Source organism: Ambystoma mexicanum, chromosome 3p (assembly GCF_040938575.1).
Source record: "Ambystoma mexicanum isolate Mex_15411 chromosome 3p, UKY_AmexF1_1, whole genome shotgun sequence".
NCBI classification, from domain to species: domain Eukaryota; kingdom Metazoa; phylum Chordata; class Amphibia; order Caudata; family Ambystomatidae; genus Ambystoma; species Ambystoma mexicanum.
This window is the reverse complement of record NC_090925.1, coordinates 1,229,416,563-1,229,439,269: the sequence shown is the minus strand read 5'-3', so window position 1 is coordinate 1,229,439,269 and position 22,707 is coordinate 1,229,416,563. Positions and strand designations below refer to the sequence as shown.

Below are 22,707 nucleotides of genomic sequence, written 5' to 3'. Positions count from 1 at the left end.
AACTTCTCGTCAGCAGCAGTCATCCGTTGCCAAATTGTTAAAAAAAAAGTTCAACAAGCGTCTGTGTAAACGTGTTGGAAACATTTTTCTTTGTGGAAAATTTGATATTTCTATTTCCTCTTTTTCCCACATTTATTGAGGCACTTTTTTGAAGGCGTAGGGACGGACAGACAACTGTACTATTGTGTGAGATAAGTAGCTTCTCGTGACACAGTGTATCCACACTTTGGGGAAGCAGTGTTCTAGGTAAATGTCTTTTTATATAAATATGGAGGGCGTGCATGCTGGGAAACTATTCTTAAAACTTTTAGTTTCTCCGTGCAATTCTGGGGTAGATGCTACTGTTTGCGTTACTGCTACAGGCGAGTAATGCTTCTACATGAGGGTGGGACTGGGGACGACGCTACCGAGGCTCGTGGGCTAATCAGTGCATATACCACCACCACACGAGCAGCCCGCTGCTGAAATGACTGGACAGCTCTGGGATGTGCCAGAAATTGGTGTCCTTATTCTATCATGAGGAGATCAGTGTACGTGGTCTTTCGGGATGAGTGCTATGCCTATGGCGAGGCCACAGGCCTATTGCCGCATTGCAAGTATAACAAAGCTAAACATACGAGTCTCGGGAGAATATGAACACTATGAACGCTTCGTTTTAGAGCGGAAGGACACCCGGACTGCAGTGCAGAAGGCCAAGTGTCAGGCTATATTTTTTATTTGCTGCGTGTTTATGAAGGGCTTTCCGGTGAGCAGAAATCTCGGTCGCAGAGTACCGGAGGACCCTTCAGATCGCGTGCTACGCGGCTGAAGCCCGCGGGAGGTTCTTCCGGTCCCGGCCGCTCAAGGGTTACTTACTGTGTTCAAAAACCCGAGGCCGCTCGGGCCTAGCAGATTATTTGTTTTCGCAAGACCAGAGGAAGCCCTGATGCCAGGGCCTGAAGTCTTCTTGGAAGGCTCCCTGGCGGCCGGCGAGGAGGGGGTGGAAGGGAAGGGGAGGCGCCCGGCATTAGTGGGCGTCCCCTGAGCAGGACCAACATAATCCACGAAACTCGAGCAGACCCCGCGCCGCCAGAGGACACGCCGAACTAGAGCCACCGAATCTACGAACTTCGAAGGGGCGTCCCTGGAACGAGGGGTGCCGAATGTGCGGGGTAACCTGACTATGGCATCCTAGAGACCCCCTGCTTGGCAGATACGGAACAGATATGATATTTTACGTCAATGTCTATAGCCCTAAAACTGGACTGCGTGGTCCGAGTGCTTCGAATGCGCTAGAAGGCGGCTGACCAGATCGACACTGTGATGTGAATGCTTGGTAATGTTGCCTGGATTTCCTATATTGTATATGGGCCTATCTCCTCTGAATGCATTGCCCGTGGCGTTAAATTAGATACAGCTTCGGGCTAGGGCACATCCAAAGTAAGGCCGTGGTTGCTCCTCTCTAAGCAAGTGCATCCCAACAGCCCACGCACACTGCTTAGCTCTCGCTTCCCTCCTGAGCACTTACCACCACAACCCTTACCACGTGCTGCGCAAACATTTCCGGCAAGTTCAGGTGCCACCTACGTGTCGCTCAACACTTTATAGTACTGAGATGTCTACAGTGCGTCACTTCCGACCCTCGGGATATGCAGAAGTGTTCTTACCACCTCGTTGCCTTTTGACATAGGTTTCTCCACAGCACGCCCTTGCTGACAAAGAAGGATTCATAGCTTTTCGGCGGGCATGTAGCGTTTCAGCTACCTCCTAGCCGGCCATCTCGTGATAATTGACGCTATTAAACTCCGGCTGTATTTATTTGTCTCAATTATAATGTATGCACTCCACAGATGCCTCACACTCTACTCAAGGGGGGGGGGGGCAACCCTCATGTTGAAATGGGCTTCAACGAGCCCTAACACATCTCCAGCCGGGCTTGTGAGGAACTTATGGACCATGTAAGAGGGGTTTACATTGAGTTATTTTCTTTATTGGGAGTGTGCCGGAATGTCAGTGCTGTGAACCTTGCAACCGTCACAAAAAAGCCTGTAAGGTATCACAGTGGATCAGGCAACTTTGCTATAGAGCCCTGCGTCTACTGTGTGACCTGCGGGCCACAGCTTTGTATCCCAGAGGAACCAGCGACAGCGTTGGGGCATTTCAACTTTTTCAGTTGAGAGGGGCCCTGAGACTCATGGGGGCCCCCATCAATCAACTGCCCCCGCCCCATGTTTCCAGTCAGCAGTCCTACAACAGCAATACATTACTTTCGTTCTGGGGCTTTTGATTTGCGCTTTGCAGAGTTGCGTTTGCCGGCGCCCTTCCAGGTGTCATTTCTCTCGGGGTATACAGAAGCGTTACTATTGCCTTTTAACATTGGTTCCTCCGCACCACCCGATCCACTTGCTGTCAAAGAAGGATTTATAGCTTTTCAATGGCCGTTTTGTGGTTCAGCTCGGCTATTAACCCGAGGTGTATGCCTTTGCCTCCATTATAATATATGCACGGTACCCCATGGGTGCCTCAGACTGTTTTCTGCTCTAAGCAAAGGGGACCCCAACCATCATGTTGAAGTGGATCCCACACATCTTCACCTGGGCCTGATGCTGGAGTGATCGCGTGTCACCTTGCGGTCACAAATTTGAATGGCAGTAGAATGTGCCTGCTGCCAGGATCCCCGTGTAACACGCAGGTCTCGGGTTGGTATCCCAGAGTTAGGGCCCGTCCCACTGCCTCCCAATAGAGGACCGCTCTTCGAATCCTGGACGGAGCAGGCGTTTAAAGCTACAGGGATTTCTGCAGCACAACTGCGAAAGCGGCTCCAAAATGCAGAGAAGGGGGGAGCAATCGAGCCCACCACGCCTGGCTTGTAGTAGCTCCCCTCCTTTTCCGTTCGCCATCTGCTAAAGATTATGTGGAGGGGGCGAGTGAGTGAGTGATACCCGAGCCCGTCAGAGGCCCGAAGAGGGGAAGGCGGCGGAACTTTTCCAGTGTTGCAGTGTTTCATGGTTCTGAATATCGATTCGGTAAGTCCCTGGCATTGGAATGCTATTACCAATATTAATCTAATTCTCATCCACCGTTACTAAGTACGAGTATATGTCGATTCACCTGGGTCTCTGTGAGTCACTCTAAACGTTAGAGACCTTTTTAAATACGCCGCGCCGAGAAAAGCCTCCAACCGGAGACCTCAAGTCACCTACTAATGACTTTAAAAAGAGCGCGGAGCAAACATCACCCAGGAAGGAAAGTGCAGAGGAAGCGACGGTGCATAAGCCAACTCTGCAATAATGCCCGCCAGGAAGGGGCAGGGAACTCATGATTTTGAGCTCTCGGTGGTCTGCGTTTCCTGCCAACTATTATGCAGCTGTGAATGCCGAGGGTAAAGACGGAGACTGTGTAAGGTGGTCTTTTAGGAAGGGGCAGGCAGGGACGTGTATGGAAAAGGCTTGATGGTCTTTATTTGCTGCTATGTACCATGCATGTTTGCAGGGCAGTCTCTGGACCATATTGCAACCAGGGCGATACACAGGAATGCGCGCCCCTCACTCCCCACGCTGCCCCTCTACTGCTACCCCGCACTGCACACGATTTCCGAAATCATTGCAGTTTTATTAACTTGTACTTAAATGAATAAGTAGATAACGTATACAACAATATTTTAAACAGGAACTCATTTTCGACCTCATAAATGAACCACACTCCCCTGGATGTTGCTGCCGCAAAAGCGCCCAAAGCTCAGGGTGATCTATTTTTCCAACAAGTCTGCTCTGAATAAAATGCGTGGCAAGACCAATAGCTCTCTTCAGCTGGGGAACACAGCGCCCAGAGGCCCTTGCAAACGCTGCGGCGGAAGACTGGAAGAGGGATGGGAAATATATGGAAAGAGTTACACTCGTGAAAGAGAAGGCTGTTCCCAGCTATATTAAGTAGGGTCAGGTTACAAGGAGTTGCCTGAAGCTACTTCAAAGCGCTATAGGGCAAAATCACAGAGGTAGGTAGGCTCTGAGGTGAAGCTGTCATGTTGCCATACGCTCTGAGTACCTAGACACAGTATAACAATACTTGCCAAATGGCGTGAGTGCATGAACATCTAATGGGAACACCTGGTATATGGTGTGAGTACCTGAGTGTAGGATTACAATATCTAGAACATGGCATGAATTATTAGGCCTTTGATGGATTCTGCTGCCTAATATCGTTCCTGAATATATGATGTTAACTTCTGGCAGATAGTCGCATACCTGCTGGATAGCTCATGTACAGCATGCGGGTTTCTGCAATGGGACAATGCCATCAAACAAGTTTAAAAGCCTGGTGGCATAGCCCAGGCACTTCTTCATTCTTGGAGTGATGAATTGAGTACCATCGGTGGGTAAAGACGCATATTTATAATACAGGGCAAATCAGTGCTCTATCTGTGTGAAGCTTTACAAAGAACACATTCTAATTATCAAGGTGCATCCTTTTACGAGAAGGAGAAGAGTTTTATTTTGTATACAAAAGACAAATGGCGACAATTGGTATTATAGGTCCACCACCACAGAGCTCTCTCGGCCTCCGTACAAGACTCGGATTATAAACACAAAAATCGTCACATATGACGCACTTGATATAAAGTGTTAATCCCCCACCCGCATTGGCTACCATCTATATTCATGCTAATAATTACATATAGCCCATTTCCAATTGGTTCCGCTGTCTTCTTGCCCATCTTCACCACACGTGGGTAGCGTCCTTTTCCATCTTGAGACACTGCAAGGCAATTGGTTACTTTCAGCTGGCACCACCCTTCATTTAATCCTCATCACGTGATATACACCTGGTTATCAACATGATTTCAACAGTCAACTTCGAGGTCAGTCTGGTCCCAGCAAACAAAGCAGCCCTTTTCTCATCCCAGGCATGTTGGTGCCCCAATTGTGTCCTCGCCATTGTATGGGCATCATTCTTGGCTCTCCCTGGCATGAAGCATAGATCATGTTGTTCTCTGCTTTCCCCTTTATCGGTTCTACTCCTCAAGAGAAAACCTAGTATCCCACTAATCAATTCAATTCACAAAAGATTTAAGACCAATTTCCCTTCACAGCTGGTAGTTCAAATAGAATGACCATCAATCTGGGGTGCGCTAGTTTCTTAAATCTTGGTTAATGTTTTCGCACTCGAGGTCCTTTGCCTCGCTTCCCAAGAATATGACCTTTGTTCTAGCCCGCATCCCCTTGCCTGATCAGCTACACACATTCTCGCTCAATTGTTATAAGGCCTAACTGCTGGGGTGTACGTGTGCGTTTATCGCCATGCCTGGGAATCAAAATGGAATGGTCAGACAAAGAATGAGTCCTTGTTCTGTGTTTTCAACATGGCCTGCGAGGAGCCAGGCCTAATCCTAAATGCAACACTACTTTATGTTGTGATTACCATGTTTATATGTACGTTTTGTAGTAAAAACTACTGGTTGTTCCCCCTATGTGATTCCCCGCTCCCGCCAGTTAGTCGCACCCATGATGCGCCCCTACACCATCCCGCATCTATTCTTCATGCTTGAATATAGTTTTCGCAGTCTAAATCGTCTGGGAGGAGCGACAAACAGCACATGCATTCCAACATTACCCCCTTTAGTTAATTCCTCATTACCTAATTAACTATCTTTTCCCTTTCTCTCTCTCTATGTGCGTCATCCTTAGGCACCCGTGCCCTACACATGTGGTACAAACTACCTTCATGCCGTGCATTTTTCTCTGGAGTACACGTAAGGTATATACAATCCCCATCGCCTGCTAAATCTACCCAGCACTTTGTGTAATTCTCAGGATCTGGTGGCGCGATGTTAATGCCCCTGGGGGATAGATAGGTCACTCTATTCTAACCATAGGTACCTTATTTGGATCCTCAATTTGAGCCTGTCCATCCTTTGTACCAGAGAGAGCCATTCCTGCCCCAATAGTAACTAGCTTTCTTGCGCTGTTTGGAATACTCTTGCCACCAATTCTGGTGAGAAATACACAGAAACACACTCCTGACAACCTGACCCCCATTCTCAATAAATTACTCAATACTAAACCCCCAGCCAACGCCAACCCTGACAGCATTTCTTTGCACTACCACCACTGCCTGAAAACAGCTATAAATCCGAATCAAATTTAAGCTTCCTAAGCCCAAAAGCAGCACCCCTTGGTTCAATAATGAACTAATTGAACTTAGAGCGAAAAAAAGAGCTCTAGAACGTCTATCTAGAAAAAACCCACTAGTGAATCCAAAAAAGAACTCCAGATAATCTCCAAAACCTATAAACTTAAAGTAATTACCCACATAGCTAATTCCCTAAATCTACACATCACCAATGCTGCCTCAAGCACCAGAGTTATTCTCTATCATCAGAGAACTTGAAACTCCATCCCACCACCCAGCATAGTCACTGCAAGCAAAGCATCGTGCACTACCATTCACAATGCATTGACCTCTAAAGTTAATTTTCTTCAAAACAAAATCTCTTTGCAAAGAAAGCTCCTAGCACACCCCACAGAGCTTACCCCCCGCTAGTGACAGACACCATAGCAAACATTCCTGAATTCCATTTTATGTTAGTGACCAATGACCAGGTCCTCAAAACGATAGCCTCGCTTAAACCCTCCAATTGTAAAGGAGATAGTTTTCCCGCCAAACTAGTTAAGGACTGTGCCCCCACCCTATCTCCTATCACTCATTTTGTGAATGCCTCTTTTAGCACCAATGAAATCCCAGCTACCATAAAAGAAACATGGGTCACAACCCTACTAAAAAAACCACCCTAGACCCTACCACCCCCACAAATTACAGACCGATCATGACAGTCCCTCTCCTCCTTAAAATCATAGACAAAATTGCTAATACCCAAGTTCAAACCCACCTTGAGAAAAACCATCTACTAGGGGACAGACAATCAGGCTTCCGTCCCAGACACAGCACTGAGACAGCCCTTCTGGATTAAAAAAACAGATGGATGCCATTAGGAACTCAGGGAAACTTTGTATCTTACTACTACTCGACTTGTCAGCAGACTTCGACTTAGTGGACCATAACAAACTATGCCTAACACTAGCAAACAACTTGCATTTCTCAAAGGAAGCTACCACTGGGATCAAGTCGTTCCTCTCAGACCACACCTTGAGAGTAGCCATAGGCGATGAAGCAGCAGACCCCATATCAGTCCCTTTGGGTGTCCCCCAAGGATCCTGCCTCTCCTTCACACTCTATAACGCGTACACCAAACTCCTTTTTGCGGCTCTTGGTGCAATGGGAGTAATATAAACCAATTTCACGGACGACACACAAATCCTCATTCCAATCACAGGCAATCTCGAACAGGATACCATATGTGTTAAAAAATCTATTCACTCGTTCAGAACTGGATGGCGATGAACAGCCTCTGCCTCAATGGTGAAAAAACAGAGATCCTCATAGTAGGTGCCACCGCCCGCCTAAGCAAACTCCACCCAGAATACACATCTATAGTCATAGATGGTATCCCAATACCATATCACACCAAGTCAAAACCCTAGTGGTATATTTTGATTCCAGCCTCACCATGTGTAAACACATCAGTTCACTCGCCTCCTCCACGGCATACACAGCTAAACTGATTGCATTGAGCAGACCCCTACTCACTTCCGAAAACTGCATCACTCTTGCTAGAGCCCTCATCTTGACTAAGATTGACTACTGCAACATTCTCCTACTAGGCTCCTCGAAGAAAAACATAAACAAAATGCAATGACTACAGAATAAAGCCCTTAGAGCAGCACTGGGCATAAATAGGAGGGAACACATATCACAACACAGGATAGAGGCACACTGGCTACGCATACAAGTAAGAATACTTCATAAAACACTCACCATCACACACAAATACATCACTGACAATGCCCCTATCTATCTTAACCAAAGCCTCTCATGCAAAACTACAGCCAGAACTCTCAGCGTCAACACACACCTTACCATCCCCCGCTTCACGAATGCTATAACAGGCAGCTCTAGCTTCCCTATAGCAGCCCCCAGAATCTGGAATTCACTACCAACTAACATATGTAACGAGGCAATTTACCCAAAATTCAAGAAACTATTAAAAACTTGGCTCTTTGACAAATACTACCACCACCTTAGACACTGCAACCAGCCCACCTACCTTACCTGGAATTGTCAATAACGTTTTGTAACTATCCCTAAGCCCCATCATGTAACAAATTATCTTAAACGTTTTTGTTCTTCCTGTGTGCAACCACTAAGTGCAACTACTGTATGTAACTACTAAGATGTCAAATATGCCTGTAACCTACGCCGCGATACCCCAGGATTTGGGCGTAAAATTAAATGCAATGAATAAAATACAATGGATTGTATTTATATATATTGGGGAGACCATGCTCAACATAGGGAGTCCCTTCCCCCCAATTAATATGGCCCACAATATATAATTTATGTTGGGTTCAGCAAGCCCTATCTATGACTCATCTATAGCCACATAGATCCCTCCCCTGTGCCAACAATGAGCCAAGAACCAGTGCGTGGTATAGAGAGAATATATATTTATTTAAAGTATATGTTCAATTAATTTCCTTTAATGGTTACACACGCCACTTTCTTTCTGGCACAAAATAAAGCGTCAACACAAAATCAGTTCTTCCTTTTTGTACTGAATAGGTCATTATTACTTGATAACATTTTGATTGAAAACATAGCAAAGTTGTGTTTTCAACAAAAATAAAAATTACACATGTATTGCTTGATATGTAACGGTTTATTGAGAGGCCACCCTCAACACAGGGAGTTCCTTCCCAATAAACGGTTTCATGTCATTTCTTTATTCAGCCCTATTTCTGATGCATATCATACCCATTGGATCCCTCCCTCTGAGCTACCAATGAATCAAGAACCAGGCCGGTGTACAGGAAATATATTTGTATTTATTTGGATGATAGGTAATAGAATATCGCACTAAAATGTCTCACACCACTTTATCCGTGTCACAACACAATAAACTTCTCTCAACATAAATAACTCAATTTGGTTGGGAAAACTTAAATCACAATATTTTACTTTGTACACATTTCAAAATAAATGATCATCAACACTGGTCCCTGAATAACATCACTTTACATTTGCTCTGCTGTACTATTTCAGTTTTCCAGCATGCATAAAAGGCTAGCTGTAAATAAACACGTAGTGATTTAGTAGTGGATTTTTCAGACCCACCCCCCCCCACTCTACTTTGGTTTGCGTTGGGGAAGTTGGACAGAAAGATTGGGATGATTTAAGAATTTGGAATTTCAGGCCCCACTCCACTTAAAGGACTGTGTTGGGGAAGTTGGATGGTAAAAATTGGGATGGTTTTAGAATTTTGGATTTCAGACCCCCCATCCACACTTAAAGGCCTGTGTTGGGGAAGCTGGCAGTTAAGGGATTTTTTAGTTTAGGGACAAAGACACCCCTCTTCCTAAAAGAATTCGGGGTTAACAAGCAAAATAGGATTACCCAATTACGTTACAGTCTATAGTTTTCCGTGGACACTGCAAATGAGCTTTGATAATTTCGAATTTCAACAAAATCACCCTGTGGTGTTCCTCCAAGGCCAATTAATTAAATTCATATTTTTAGTTAAATAGGCTAAGGATCTACACCGTTTTGTGCCCCACCCACTATAAAGGGAGAGAATTTAAGGCCAGCAGATTCCTCCACCTTTGGGTTGCAAAGGGGTTCACGTCTACTTACATTGAAAACCTCTGTTTAAAGTGCAAGAAAGCCAGCTGCATTTCAGGACCCTCTGGAAGGACAGGGCAGGGATCTGGTTGCTCCACTCTCAAGGATGGCCCCCGGCTCTCTACCACATGACCCAGTCAGCTTTTAGACCCTCCCAGCAATGAACAGCTCCGCCCAGATGCACTCTCACCAAAGATCTTCTATTGGTGTTTCCTTGTGGCTGTCAGATGGCAAATTTCAGCAGCCTTCTACCTTCTCCCATAGTGTGTCCACTTTATGTACCAGTGATTATACCATCAAGATTTAAATTTTACACTGCCCTGCAAGAGTTCTCGCAACCAGGATTGGATAGTTACCCTTCTCTCTCGCCCTAAACCCAGCCTTTCTCTAAGGATTGGTTTAGGAGTCTGGAGCAGACATATGGCAACTTGCATTTGAAATCCCCTTTTATATTATTATAATAATTATTATATTATTATTATAATTGATCTTTTATAATGCGCTTAATACCAGAGATTGGTTTCTAAGTGCGGGATCGGGATTAAAACTTGTTGCGCCGTGTTGTCTTGCTTCCCCTCTTTGTTCCCAAGTCAACTCTTTGACAAAAATGAGTTATGTGGCAAAACTTCAGAATTTACTAGTAACTGCCATAATATATTTATTTTAGGATTCAGCTATTCATGGGGAATTTAAAAAAACAACAGTCAGGTCCACACCATGTTGTACGGCTGTTTGGCAATTTCCTGCTGTTTTTACAAAAAGCATAATAGTTAGGAATATGTCATTTATTATCCACATTCCCAATTCTACTCTCCACGCATCCGCCAAATCTCAAATTCGGAACATGTTCAGAGCAGCCAGGAACACGTTTTCGCTGGTCACTACAATTCCCTAAGTCGCAGGTGGAGGAATTTTATATCACCAAAATTATCTAAAAATAAAACATACATGTATGCAGTGTGATTTGTAGTTTCTGAGAAAAAGCAACAATTGTGACAATCCATTTAAATTAAGGGGAATCTTCACATGTGCAAGTATGAGCTTCCCTTCCTCCGTGCCATTTGCCATCCTTGGCCAGCCTGTGACCAGGTTTTAAAAAATGTTTTATTATCCTCTTTGTTGTTTGAAGTTGGTAGCTGCCGGTCGTAAAACCCGGAACTTTGGCAACACAGAGATCCCCTCCCCACATTCTTGCCATTCACTGGCCTGCTCGGAACTGCTTTCAGAGACAGCACGTCTAGGGATACTTGGTTTTCGATACCCTTCGGGACACATTTTATTGCAGTTGTAAAAAGTTGGGATGCAAGCCAGGCTTTCACTGGGGAAGTCCTTTGTTAATTTCGCCCAGAGACCCACCGTTTGTCCTTGGCTGAAAGGAAGTCACATATTGTATTTTCTAACATCAGCCTTGATTCTTTGGCATACAGTGTGTTTTACTTATTAGGATTCACTTTGCTTTTGCACGGAAAGTACTGGCTGTTTCTTCCATTCCTTGATAAAATACTCTTTTAATTATCTGCTGTTTGTTTTTCTGCTGAAAAGTGGGTCTGAATCATCACAGTGCACCACCTTTTGATGGGTGGCAGTTTCAGTGAAGAGGCTGCATTTATTTCTCAGTCTGCAATGTGATGTGCTCTTCCAATCTGCACTTGGATTACATTTTTGTTTTAGCTTTCTCTGGATTTCCACAGCAGACAAGCGCCCGCATAGTTTGCCTTGGGCCTACAGGAAACTTTCATGGCAATAAAGTGGGCTTTTCTTTTCAAATGGTTGCCAGTATTTTGCATATGAAACATAATATACATTACTTTTTGTCCACACCATGGGCCTCATTCTAGGTCGGCTGGTCTGGTAAAAATGTGCCGATATTCATGGATACCCGCACTTTATCGGACCGGCCGACCACAGGTTTCCCGGTGGTGGACCTGGGTTACCTCCAGCAAAGAGCTGGGGGTAGCCAGGCACTATACCAGTAAGAAAAACCCCATCATTACCAGCACAGGCATTGCTGGTGCCAGTAATGACTGCAAATCCCCTCAAGGAGTCCTATGGGATTCCATGAATGGAGATTTACACCCTCACTCTGGCACTCGGAATCAAGCGGCAATGCCGCCGTACCGAGTGCCAGAAATGGCTCTACCGCCAGGATACCACAAAGTTAGATTGAGGCCCCATGTGTTTTCCCTGATCTTTTTATGCTAGCAGGGATACATTTTTCTCATGTCTTGCTTTAAACTGCAAACACACATGCAGCGTCATTCTGGTGTCAGTGTTTAAAAGTCCTGTTTGTGATGTGAAAGGGATCTTTGAATTTCTTCTCCCTTTGTGAATTAAAATGCTGTTTTTCCTTTTGTAATGACAGGTAAGCCTTTTTTAAATGGCATTTCCTTGTGTTAGTTGCAGAAACCCTACAGTCAGCCTTAATAGGCTTGTTTCCTGTGCAAAGGTTTTGTTACAAATGCTGGCAGGTCATTTATTTTCAGTGGGCCCTTCAGTTCCGTCTGTTTGGGGCCTTTGATTACACCCCACAGATACGTGGCGTTTCCCTGCACACTTGAAAATGCTAGCAATTTTGTTTTGAAAACACACTTGGTTTCACTTTTTTCAAAGCACTTATCTCCCCAAACACCAAAACACCAGCTGTCAGTTATATGCAGCAAGACTCTGTTTAAAGGCCAGGTCTAGGGAGTGGGGACAGTTCAGGAATTTGATTTTGCGCCAAAGGCACCCCTTTGATTAAAGACAAAGTTTAAGGATTGCCAACACTTGGGAATTTCGTTTTGGGACTAAAACACAGTTTGTTTAAAAGAAAGGTATAGGGAGTGGTAACATTTGGGAATTTCACTTTAGGACAAATACGCTCCCGCTCATTAAAGAAGTCTGGGGTTGACAGAAAAGAAAATGCACCCAATTCCTTTAATGACAATAACTTACTTTCCGCTAGTGAAGAGGGCGGAGGCCTTGGAGTTCTATGAGTGAAGTGAAGCGAAAAGGACCTGTCATTAACAATTTCTTTACATGACAGCTTTTTTACTGAAAAAGTCCATACATGGCAAAATGTTGTAATTTACAAATAAATGCCATAATATTTAGATATTAATGTTCCCCTAACCATGATGGATAGGTGGAGCTTACTTTCGTTTCTGCATGTTATTGCACGTGCAAGTTATGATTTCTCACCCTTTTATGCAAAATTAACATAGCTGGGAATGTGAAATTTCCTTATCAGATATCTAATTTAATAAGCCATTAGCTCCCCAACTTTCAGATTTATAACATTTTAGGGGCAGCTAGAAACACCTTTGAGGTTGCCACAGGGTGATACAAATCAAATTCAGATACAAATGACATTAGCACAATTGCATTGACAGCAGATTTAAAATGAGATCTGTCACAATCCTGTAAATATCACGGTATAAATGTTCTAGAATAAAATGCCATTTGTAATGTAAGTCAATGACCACTTAATTACCAAATACAATATGAAGTTTCATTTCCTCCATTTTCTTGCAACCACCTGGTCCAGAGCATCTGTGTCCAAGTTTCTGGGCTCAATGTTGATCTAGCCTGCAATAAACTGATCAATCACTCTTCAGGAGCCCAAAGCTGATCTACTGGACACTGCAGAGATTGTATCTCTGTCACCAGATGGTCTCTGAGATCATGAGGCTTTGCTGGCATTTGCCATTTTGTCCTTGTAACAATTCTGATCTAATAGTGTATATTTTTAAGCATTTCACCCACCGAGGCTGGCTCTGTGTTGATCTGGCTGCCTAGCAACCTCACCATAAACTTCCTCTGCTATTGCCTCAAAGGGATCTCCCTTCCAGATAAGGATCCAAACAGACCTGCAAAGGGGCAAAGGTTCTTGGGAGATCTGCCCAGAAACACACATGGCTCTGTCTTTCTTGGCCTCATAAGAGATTTACATGTAGCATCTGAAAACAAAATAGACTTTTCAATTATTGCATTCATTTTCCCAGTGGAGCATTTTACTTATTTTGAGACCATGCATATTTCTGTTATTGTTCATTACACCTTTGAATCAGTGTATTTTCTTCTTGCTTTGCACAGCATTGGTTTAATAATGGGGCAAGAGAAGATTAAATCCCATTTTGCCATTTACCATGTGCATTTTCATCCTCAGCAATATTTTTTACTCCATGTATTTGTGACTTCAGTTGCGAAATGCACACACCTTCCCATTCAACATAACACCAGTTTCTGTTTTCTTAATTTTCAGGATGCACAGCATTTTCATGTGTGGCAGTTTCAATGACAAATGCCACTTTTTATTTCTCTCAACCAACAATGTGCCTTTTCCATCTTTACATATTCCTTGTGACAACTGCAGAAATACCCGTATTTGGATTTTCTAGGCACATTTAGCAGTGTTGATGTTTTAAGGCAGGCATTTTATTCACCAGTGTGCCTTGCCACAAAAACAATGTATACGAAATTAGAGGCCTAACCTGGCCTTTGTGTGCTGAGGATGACATTAAACCCCACAGGAGTCACTCATTTGATTGCCCTAAAACACCCCTTAAACAAGAAAGTGAGAGTAGTCACCTGCTAGAAGACCAAAAATGAATGCCCATTCCTCCCTTCCTTCCCTTCGCCATTTGCTTTATTCCCCCACTCCTGCCCTCACAACTGCCTAATTAAGCCAGCATCAACACAAAATAGCCCTTTCAGTCCACCATAAACACCCCAACGCTCCTTTCAAGCCTGCTTAGTGGTGCACAAGTTATCACACTGTTTAGGTATGATTCGTTTCACAAAGAGATGTTAATTTGGGAGGTGGGAGCGGTCTTAAAAAAACTCTAGTCAGAGTATTATGCCATTGTCTGCATCAAAGGAGGTAGATGATATGGGCAGGGCAGGCTTTTGTTCCCTGCCTCTGTCCATGTATTGCTCAACCAAGTTAAATGTGATGGCTTCCTGCTCTCCCACAAGGGAGATTAACAGGCTGCCTGCTGCGCCTCTCATCCCAAACTGTGCCCCAGGCCGTTCCCTGGTTTGCCTTTGAAGGTAAAGCTGGAGAACGTAGCATATATCTGTGACTATCAGCAACATGTTGTGTAGACTTACAAGACGTTATCACATACATATGTTTATAAAGGCTGTATCCTCGTACCATGACATCATGCCAGTGGAATATGGAAGTCATATTTTACCCGTTTGACCTCATAGAAGGGGGATAAAGCACGTTCTGTGCTTTACGTGGAATCCGGTTTTCTGGAGAGGGATGCAGGATGACAAAGGGAAGGGCAGGAGGACTCTAGGCATCTTTTGTCTCATTTTGTTATGTACCACATATGCTTTTAATACTCACCCCCTGTAATGCTTGGTCTATGGGGATAGCACAGACCAAAACAAGTTTGTCTTTCCGAGGTACTGTTCTGTGGAGGCCAAAGGGCCAAACCTCTGTGGATCATTGCATGAGCCTTGCTAGGTTAATAGCCCAAGGCTCACACCTGATTGACAAGCGGTGTAAATGGGTATATAGGTCTTGTGATTTACAGAAATTTTTCTGGTACAGTGAGTATTCTGACAAAAAGAGCAGAGAGCCTAATTTGCATTACTTGCACATAAGGGTTTCATGCTGACACATTACCACACACATTATTTAATTATAACATTCTGTGGTCATTGTTATATTCCCAAAATGCTCTTTACTTTTATACAAAGTGCCAGAATGTGGCTTCTTGAAGTGACTGGGCGCTGCTCAATCTGGGTTGGGGCTGTCTGCCCCTTAGCCCTGCACACTTCCCCTTCACAGGTTCCCAGAGTACATCTTTTCAATTTCCAGCACTGGGGGAGGGAAACATGCGCAACATAGAATTGTAGAGGAGCTCTTTATTATAATGTGGTTCATGCAGTCTGAGGGTTCTGAGTGACAACTTGAGCGTTGTTCCAGTGTCTATCAGATATCAGTCGAAACCACTTGGTGGAATATATTTCTGTTGTTTGATAGTTACCCATCTACAATTCTGTATTATCTAACATTAAGGTCTCTCCTCTTTCACTTTTGCTTCTCCCTTCCATCCCTCTTGCCTGTTCCCTCATCTCTCTCACCCCCACCATCTCCGTGTCACGGGATCAACAGCCAGAATTGGTATATAAGTATTAGGACATAACACCACACACACCCGCAGTCTCCCTCTTTCATGCCCTAACTGGTATACCCTCCCATCCCTCTTCCCTGGACCATATATTCTGGCTCTGCTTCTCACATCATGTCCGTTCTTCCCTTCTTCTGTTCCCCTCTGCACAATTTGAAATTGCCTTTTTGTGGCATAAACACTATATGAGGAACCAACCAAGACAACATAGATCCTGAGGCCTCACCCAGATCAAAATCCTGCATACCCCCACAAACATTTTCTTGGCCACAGGAAAACCTGACACATCCAGCAAGCTCTTCTATCCCCACCTTCTGCAACTGTTCAAAAGACCCTGATACAGCAACCACATAGCCGCAACACATCATCATATATCCAAGGATTTAAGTGGGTCAGCGCTCGCCAGGGGCAGAACCCCTGCAGTGTCCAAACACTCTCTCTGACCCAGGGTTCCCTCAGTCCCCCACAAGTATAACACGGCTCTTTTTGACTGTGGTAGGGCCGATTGCAGTGTGTGGTAGGAACTACAGTAAACAAATAAATGCAGGGAAGGTGTCTGACTGCAAAAGCAGGACAGCCAGCACCTGACCAACAGAATGCCATCTGACATGGGGGTGAATGTCTTAGCTTTTTTTATTTTTATTATTATAAAATGATGTGGGTAATTCTATTTCTGAAAGGTATCCCTGCTGTATAGACCCCCTTTCCTAAATGCTGCTTGTCAAAAGCATAGTGCATCCATGTACCTTCTCTGCCGAAGTACAGGGCAGGATCAAGAGTCACAGGTGCATCCCTGATAGCTACATTGACCCAAAGTCACTGCAGGCAGCGGTAGCATTTTAACTTGTGCACCTCAGCTCTAAATTATAATAATTGTCTACCTTAATCAGTCTGGTGGCAGGATATTCTCTAAATATAGGCCATGCCCCGTTGTGCTATGGTGACTGATAAGAGCACACAGTTATGGAAGCCACACCAGTTTGATATCATGCAAGTGTCAAATCTGTGAGCCCAGGCCCAATCTATGTAAAGGCAGTGTGTATCCAAGGCTGCCTCTGTTGAATCCCAGGGAGGAAGGGCAATACCTTGCATCCAAGTCCAGGGCCTCTCAGTAGGAGAGCTCCTGGGATTTAGTGTTTCAAAGGAAGCACTGACATTTCATAGCTAGCCTCGCACTAGAGTGTTGCACAACAAAGGTGTTTTGAAGTCAGCGGGCTAGGTAAAGAGGTGGAGTTAGAGTAGCCTGAGAGGGAAGGCTGGCCCGAGAAGGAGTCCCACCATCTTGGTTTTCTATCAGGGCTTTCTTCCTTCCTCTCCCCTCCATTTCTTGCAGGGCGATGCATTCTAGGTACGATGTCAGAAATCCAGGGTCACTAATTACACCAAAAGGAACTGGTCTCCTTACAGCAGGCTTGCCATGGACCGATCCTTTGTGACATTTCGCCTTTATAAAGAAGGAGTCTCCCACTCTTTTGATTCATCTTTGGACACCAGGAAGAAGAAGAATACACCTTTGTACCTCTGTTGGGAGTGCAGTCCATTCCAGAGTCTTCTATCATAATGGTGAAGACATTAGGCATCCAGGGCAGCGGAAAGCATTGCTCCCTAACCATCCCCAGGACACTTTGGGGGTGAACTGCTGTGGATCATGGCCTGCCACTCTGCCAGCTGCACTGGACCAGGCTCCTCACTGAAGATGAAGGAGCCCCTGTAAGTGCTGGCCAACCCCAATGGACTGTGAGTGCAGATCAAGAAGGACTCACCATGATGTAGAGCCACTGGAGTAGGACTCACAGCACCTGGAAGCCCAGAAGCAGCTTGAATCATTTTGCACCACTTCAAACTGTCTTTGAACTTCTGCAATAATATTCAACGCCCTTCGAGCCAAAGGTAATGTCAGGGTGGCAGTGCTGGAAGACTCCACATCCTTGAGCGTGAGAAGCAGAGACTGACCTTTGGCATTAAGGAGGCTCAACTGGCTCTACACGTCATCATGGTGCTGCAGCGGGCACGGCATGGATCTCTAAAAAGGCTGGTAACCAGGCAGGCATTATGGAGTTGGGGATACTGAAAGACTCAGCTGGTCTCAGATGGAGGGACAGCAGTGCTTCGGCAATGAGCAAAACTTGCTGATGTGATGGTGGTTGGGATTCTGGTAGTTCCCTTGCAGCAGCCTGGACAGTGGTGAAGGTGCCCAAACTGTCATCGAGAAGGTTCGGAGATTCAGGGACAGTCACTGGGGTCAACTCCTTCGTTGTGTGGTCTCAGGGCCAAGGTAAGCCTGTAAGCCCTTTCTTGTGGGCTTCCCAACCAGGCAGAGCTATAGAGAGCACGTGCAGGATTGTGTTCCCTCCGGTGAGCAGGGTCCTGGGCACAGTGCCCCAGTTGTAGTAGTCGGCTGGATAGCCTAGCGATGCCCTTGGGATGGACAGAGGGAAGCGCTTGCCTCTTCCTTTGAGCTCTCAGTCTTCACCTCTTTGGCATAGGACTTTGGAGCAGACCGTACCTTCAACAGAGTTCCAGAGATTAATCAACTAACGGGATGGCTACTGTTGATTGTTCCGTAGCAATCGTCCAGAGTCCAATCCTGGCTGCTGTTACAAGTGACAATTGCCTGCTTATGTCATACCCAGAGTGCCTTATATGTAGGAAGTGGGGCAGGGGACATGAAACTTAGCAAAATCCAAGCTAGTGAGTCCCCTATGTGGATTGAAGCTTTCCTCTGGAGTTCTCTGATTCCCCTCCCTTCTTTTGTCTGCTTATAGCAAAAGGCCTCCTGGGCTGGACCTTGCATTGTTGTTGTGGGTTCACCCAGCCTAGACAGCGTAAAGCACACCAGACCCTGTCATGACTGAGTCACTGTTCACCAAGCTGACAATAGAGGGCATCCATTTCTTGTGGCTGTATAATTGTGTTATTTCAATAGCCACTTTAAAAAAAACATGGCTTATCTTTAGATATATTAAACTGCCACTAGGCTGCTAGTTTACACAATTATTATATTTTGAACCAGAGATGCACACATTTTAAACACCACATATCTGTGTTGGAACATTGTGTTCTTTCAGCTTTGTTCAGAAATGCACATGAATCCTTTGAACCTGCCCTGCTAATGCAGGGCATCTGCTGGGGATGCGGGGAGACGGTCACAGCAGAGTACATGCTTTCTTGCATTGAACATTATGAAGTAGGGTCTGATTAGCAGATCTTGCTTTCCGAAACAGAATTACCTGCATCATTTCATTAAACATCTAAAAAGCTCAGCATATCCTGCCCTTATCAAATGGCATTCTGCCACAGGAACATTCCTGACCATATTAGGAAGTGGTCTACAATGAAAGTTATTCTACATTGCCCACTAGCCTTTTTAGAATGAAACAGCAATCCATTTAATGGTAAACAAACAGGCTTCATTCAGTTATTAAATGTTGCCTCCATGCATGATGGTGACAGCACTGCTGTCTCCCTTAACACATGGACAGTTCTAAAGTAAAAAGAAGACTATTGCCCTCATTACAGTTTTGCCGGTATACCGCTGGTGAACAAGCGAGATAGCGTTTCCACCACCCGATATCCCGGTAATAATGGTGCAGTGATTCCAAAAACTATTTGCTGGTAAGGACATGAACTCCCAGCCGATCACCCCTGATGGTAATTCACTGCCCCGACCGTAAACTTGAGTTTCTCTGGTCCAGAGAAAAATGCTGGTGCCGGAATTACCAGCATTTTTACTGCCATTTGTTCTAGACCGGGGAGCTCCTTATGAGCCCATATCTTATTTAAAGTTAGATATAGTAATTCATGCAGGGATTAAATTAAACAGCCAAAACCGAATTTGTGGACATCCCCTTGTGCCCCAACCTGGCTTTCCACTTTATTATACTAATAAGACATCTGGGGCACGCTTCTGCCTTTGAATCTGCCCCCACAACACACAGGCACAGTTACATCCAGGGAACCTATTGGGTTCTTGGTAAGAATTCTGACACCTCTCCCAGGTGGAGACACAGGCATCCTCAGAAGGGAGGGATGGAACAAACAATTCAGGGGAATGTGCAGCACCAAAGGGAGGGAATACTTTAAAGGGGATAGTTGCCATAGGAGACCCTTTGATGTGGGACTAACAGGGTTGAGTGAGACGCAGGGGAGCCAGGAAAGCTACAGGAAGAAGAATCTGGCAACCTTGCATCACTTCCTTTCTAAAGCCCCCTACAATGCCTTCAAGAAAACCAAGGATTCTGGGTAAAATACTGCAACGGAGGTACAATCTTTAGCAGAGATACGGATTGGCTGTTAACCGAAGACTTGAAAAAGACCAATCTGTTCTTTCAGATTTAACCTCCTGTGTAGTGCTATCGCCTGTTAGGATTTGACTATATACGGGTGTTCAACCCACCATTTGGTGAAGCATCCGTAAGAGTCATCATAAAGAAGAAGGATCAGGACAGAACTCTTGTTGGAGCTAAAGCAGCTCAAAGTCCCTTGCTTCGGGTTAATACAGGATTTCCAGAAGAGCTGGCAACTTTCTCCCTAAACACTTCTGGGGGTTCAAGGGAAATGACTGCTGGAAGAAAAGCTGGTGAAAAGTGCTGGTACCCAGGGAGCCCCTGCCCAGGACTGTGGAAAAGACCTTGCATGTACCTCTGAATTACTTCCCGGCACCAGGAAGAGCAAGGCAAGGCATTATGTGTGTTAAGGGGTCTGGTGAAAGGACTCACAGCATGCTACAAGCCAAAAGGTGCTGCCTTTGGCAATGGCGGTGGCCGAGACGGCCATTCCCTGCTTCAAGTCACATCAAGCAAGCTGATAGAGCCCCCATCGTACGACTGTCGAGCTGCTGACACAAATGGCCCATAGAATACAGTTGGGTTGGCAAGTGGAAGCTGCATTGGACCATCACAACCGAATCGCTGGCTTTTTACCATTGAGCCCCCGCTGATGCAATCGAGCCGCGTCAACTGGAAACACTGCTACCTGCAACTGGACACAATTGACCTCTTTGAGCCACCTGTGAACAACATCACACGCAGGCACCAGTGCTCAAACCCAGTCAAGTAGTTTGTCACTTCGAACCTTGACAAGTGCTGTTAAAAAAGCGCCAAGAAGACTGCCTCAACGCTGTTAAAATTGATACAAAGTAAATGTTTGAATGGACTAGAGACCCTTAAAAGGCTTTTCCAGGTTCTGACCCCTTTGCCTTTTTTTCCTTTATCCCGTCATTTCTAGCCACAGTCACCAGCATATATATCAAAGTCTGCATTAATCTTCATGGGTGGGATAGCTTAGTGTTTTTGGCCAATTGCCTGTGGTTAAGTAAATTACCTATATTCTATAAGAGCCTGTGTGCACACTCATTTTTATTTTGGTATCACTGTACTATTGTTGTTTTGCTGCTTCCATGCTGGTTCACACATTCCCGAAAAGCATAGTCTACCACTCGGCTCATGGGACTCTAAAACACAAAGGAGGTAGGCATTTCATTTGGGTGCTGGTTTTCACCTTCATGGCCTTATTGCAGAGGCAGTAGTAGTACTGCTAGCTGGAGAAAAGGGCTTAGAAGCCAACCTTCTGCCTTATACTATTGCTTGGCTATAGTTATTTTGAGACAATAATGTTCTGATTGACCCAGTCACTCAGTAATGCACGCTTGTGTGAAATTCCAGTCACTATAATGCAGTTCTTACAAGTAAATGTGCCTTCCTCCTAGGTTAGGCAAAGCCGAAAGCCTCTGTGCCTGTGCCCCAGCCCTGCCGCACTGTGATCACCCCCATGAGGCAGCATCCCTGCACCATTGTCACACCTCTTCCAGCTGCCCACATCTTTCTGCGGAGGCCGTGGTGGGAGGCTGTTCTCTCCACGTGACAGCGCCTCTTGTGTGCGACGGCCCTGTACAAGCCATTGCATGCTATGCCCTGCTTTCATGGCATCCAACATTGCGACTCTGTTGTAATGGCTGCAGAGTGCATGGGGTGATATGGTGGTCCACATTGAAATGATTGCTCATTCCTTTAGACTAAAACCTGTGCCCCTCCCTGGGTGCTAAAAGCCTTAGCACCATTAGAGGGTGCAATTCCCCATCAGGAAACTGCTCTCCTGAACATCCGTGAAGACCTGCTCTCCAACCTCGATTCCAACACCCCCTGTGTCCTCATCGTACTTGATCTCTCTTGTGCCTTTGACATGGTCAACCATGCCATCCTGCTCAACCGTCTCCATGATAACCTGGGTATCAGCAATCAGGCCCTGGCTTGGCTGACCTCTTTCCTCTCCGATCGACACTCCCAGGTCAACTTGGGTCCTTCCTCTCCTCTATCTCTATCTCTACCTGTGGTGTTCCCCAGGGGTCTAACCTCTCTCCCTGGCCGTTCAACCAATACCTGGCACATCTTGCCCACTGTATTGCTGCTCTCTGCCCCAACTTTCAGTGCTATGCAGATGACACTCAACTCATTTTCAGGCTCCCTTCCGCCACTTCTTCTCCTTCGCTCATCTCTGACTGTCTTCTATCCATGAGTGGTGTGCTGCCAATGATCTTAATGTCAGTAAGACCAAGATTCTTCTCATCAGCACACCTGCTCCTTCCTTTCATCTGTTCCTAAAACGGCCTGATAGCAGGGCAGTCCCACCAGATGTGTATCCAGTCCCCCTTCGTATTGCCCCCCCTCCAGCAAAGAGCTGATATTGTTGGGTACATTGTGTGAAGCCATTCGGGGGAAAAGTGCCATTGGAAAATTCTTTTGTACCACATTTCCCTTATTTGAAATGAGCGAGTCAGTTTCGGAATAATTCCCCATAGGTATTCTCAGTTCTTCCTTGAAACATTAGTTTTGATTGTTGCGTCTCATTCTTTCATATAATTCCATTGCACTAA

General features: G+C 45.3%; 1 long non-coding RNA gene across 1 annotated transcript in view; it reads left to right on the top strand.

The window, feature by feature from the left end:
• The first annotated feature begins 876 nt into the window (after positions 1-876).
• The window catches only part of LOC138581393 (uncharacterized), a 45,464-nt gene continuing 23,633 nt past the window's right edge, over positions 877-22,707 (top strand). The window contains exon 1 of the long non-coding RNA XR_011304545.1: positions 877-1,315. This is a non-coding gene — a long non-coding RNA (uncharacterized lncRNA). The remainder of the gene's footprint in view (positions 1,316-22,707) is intronic.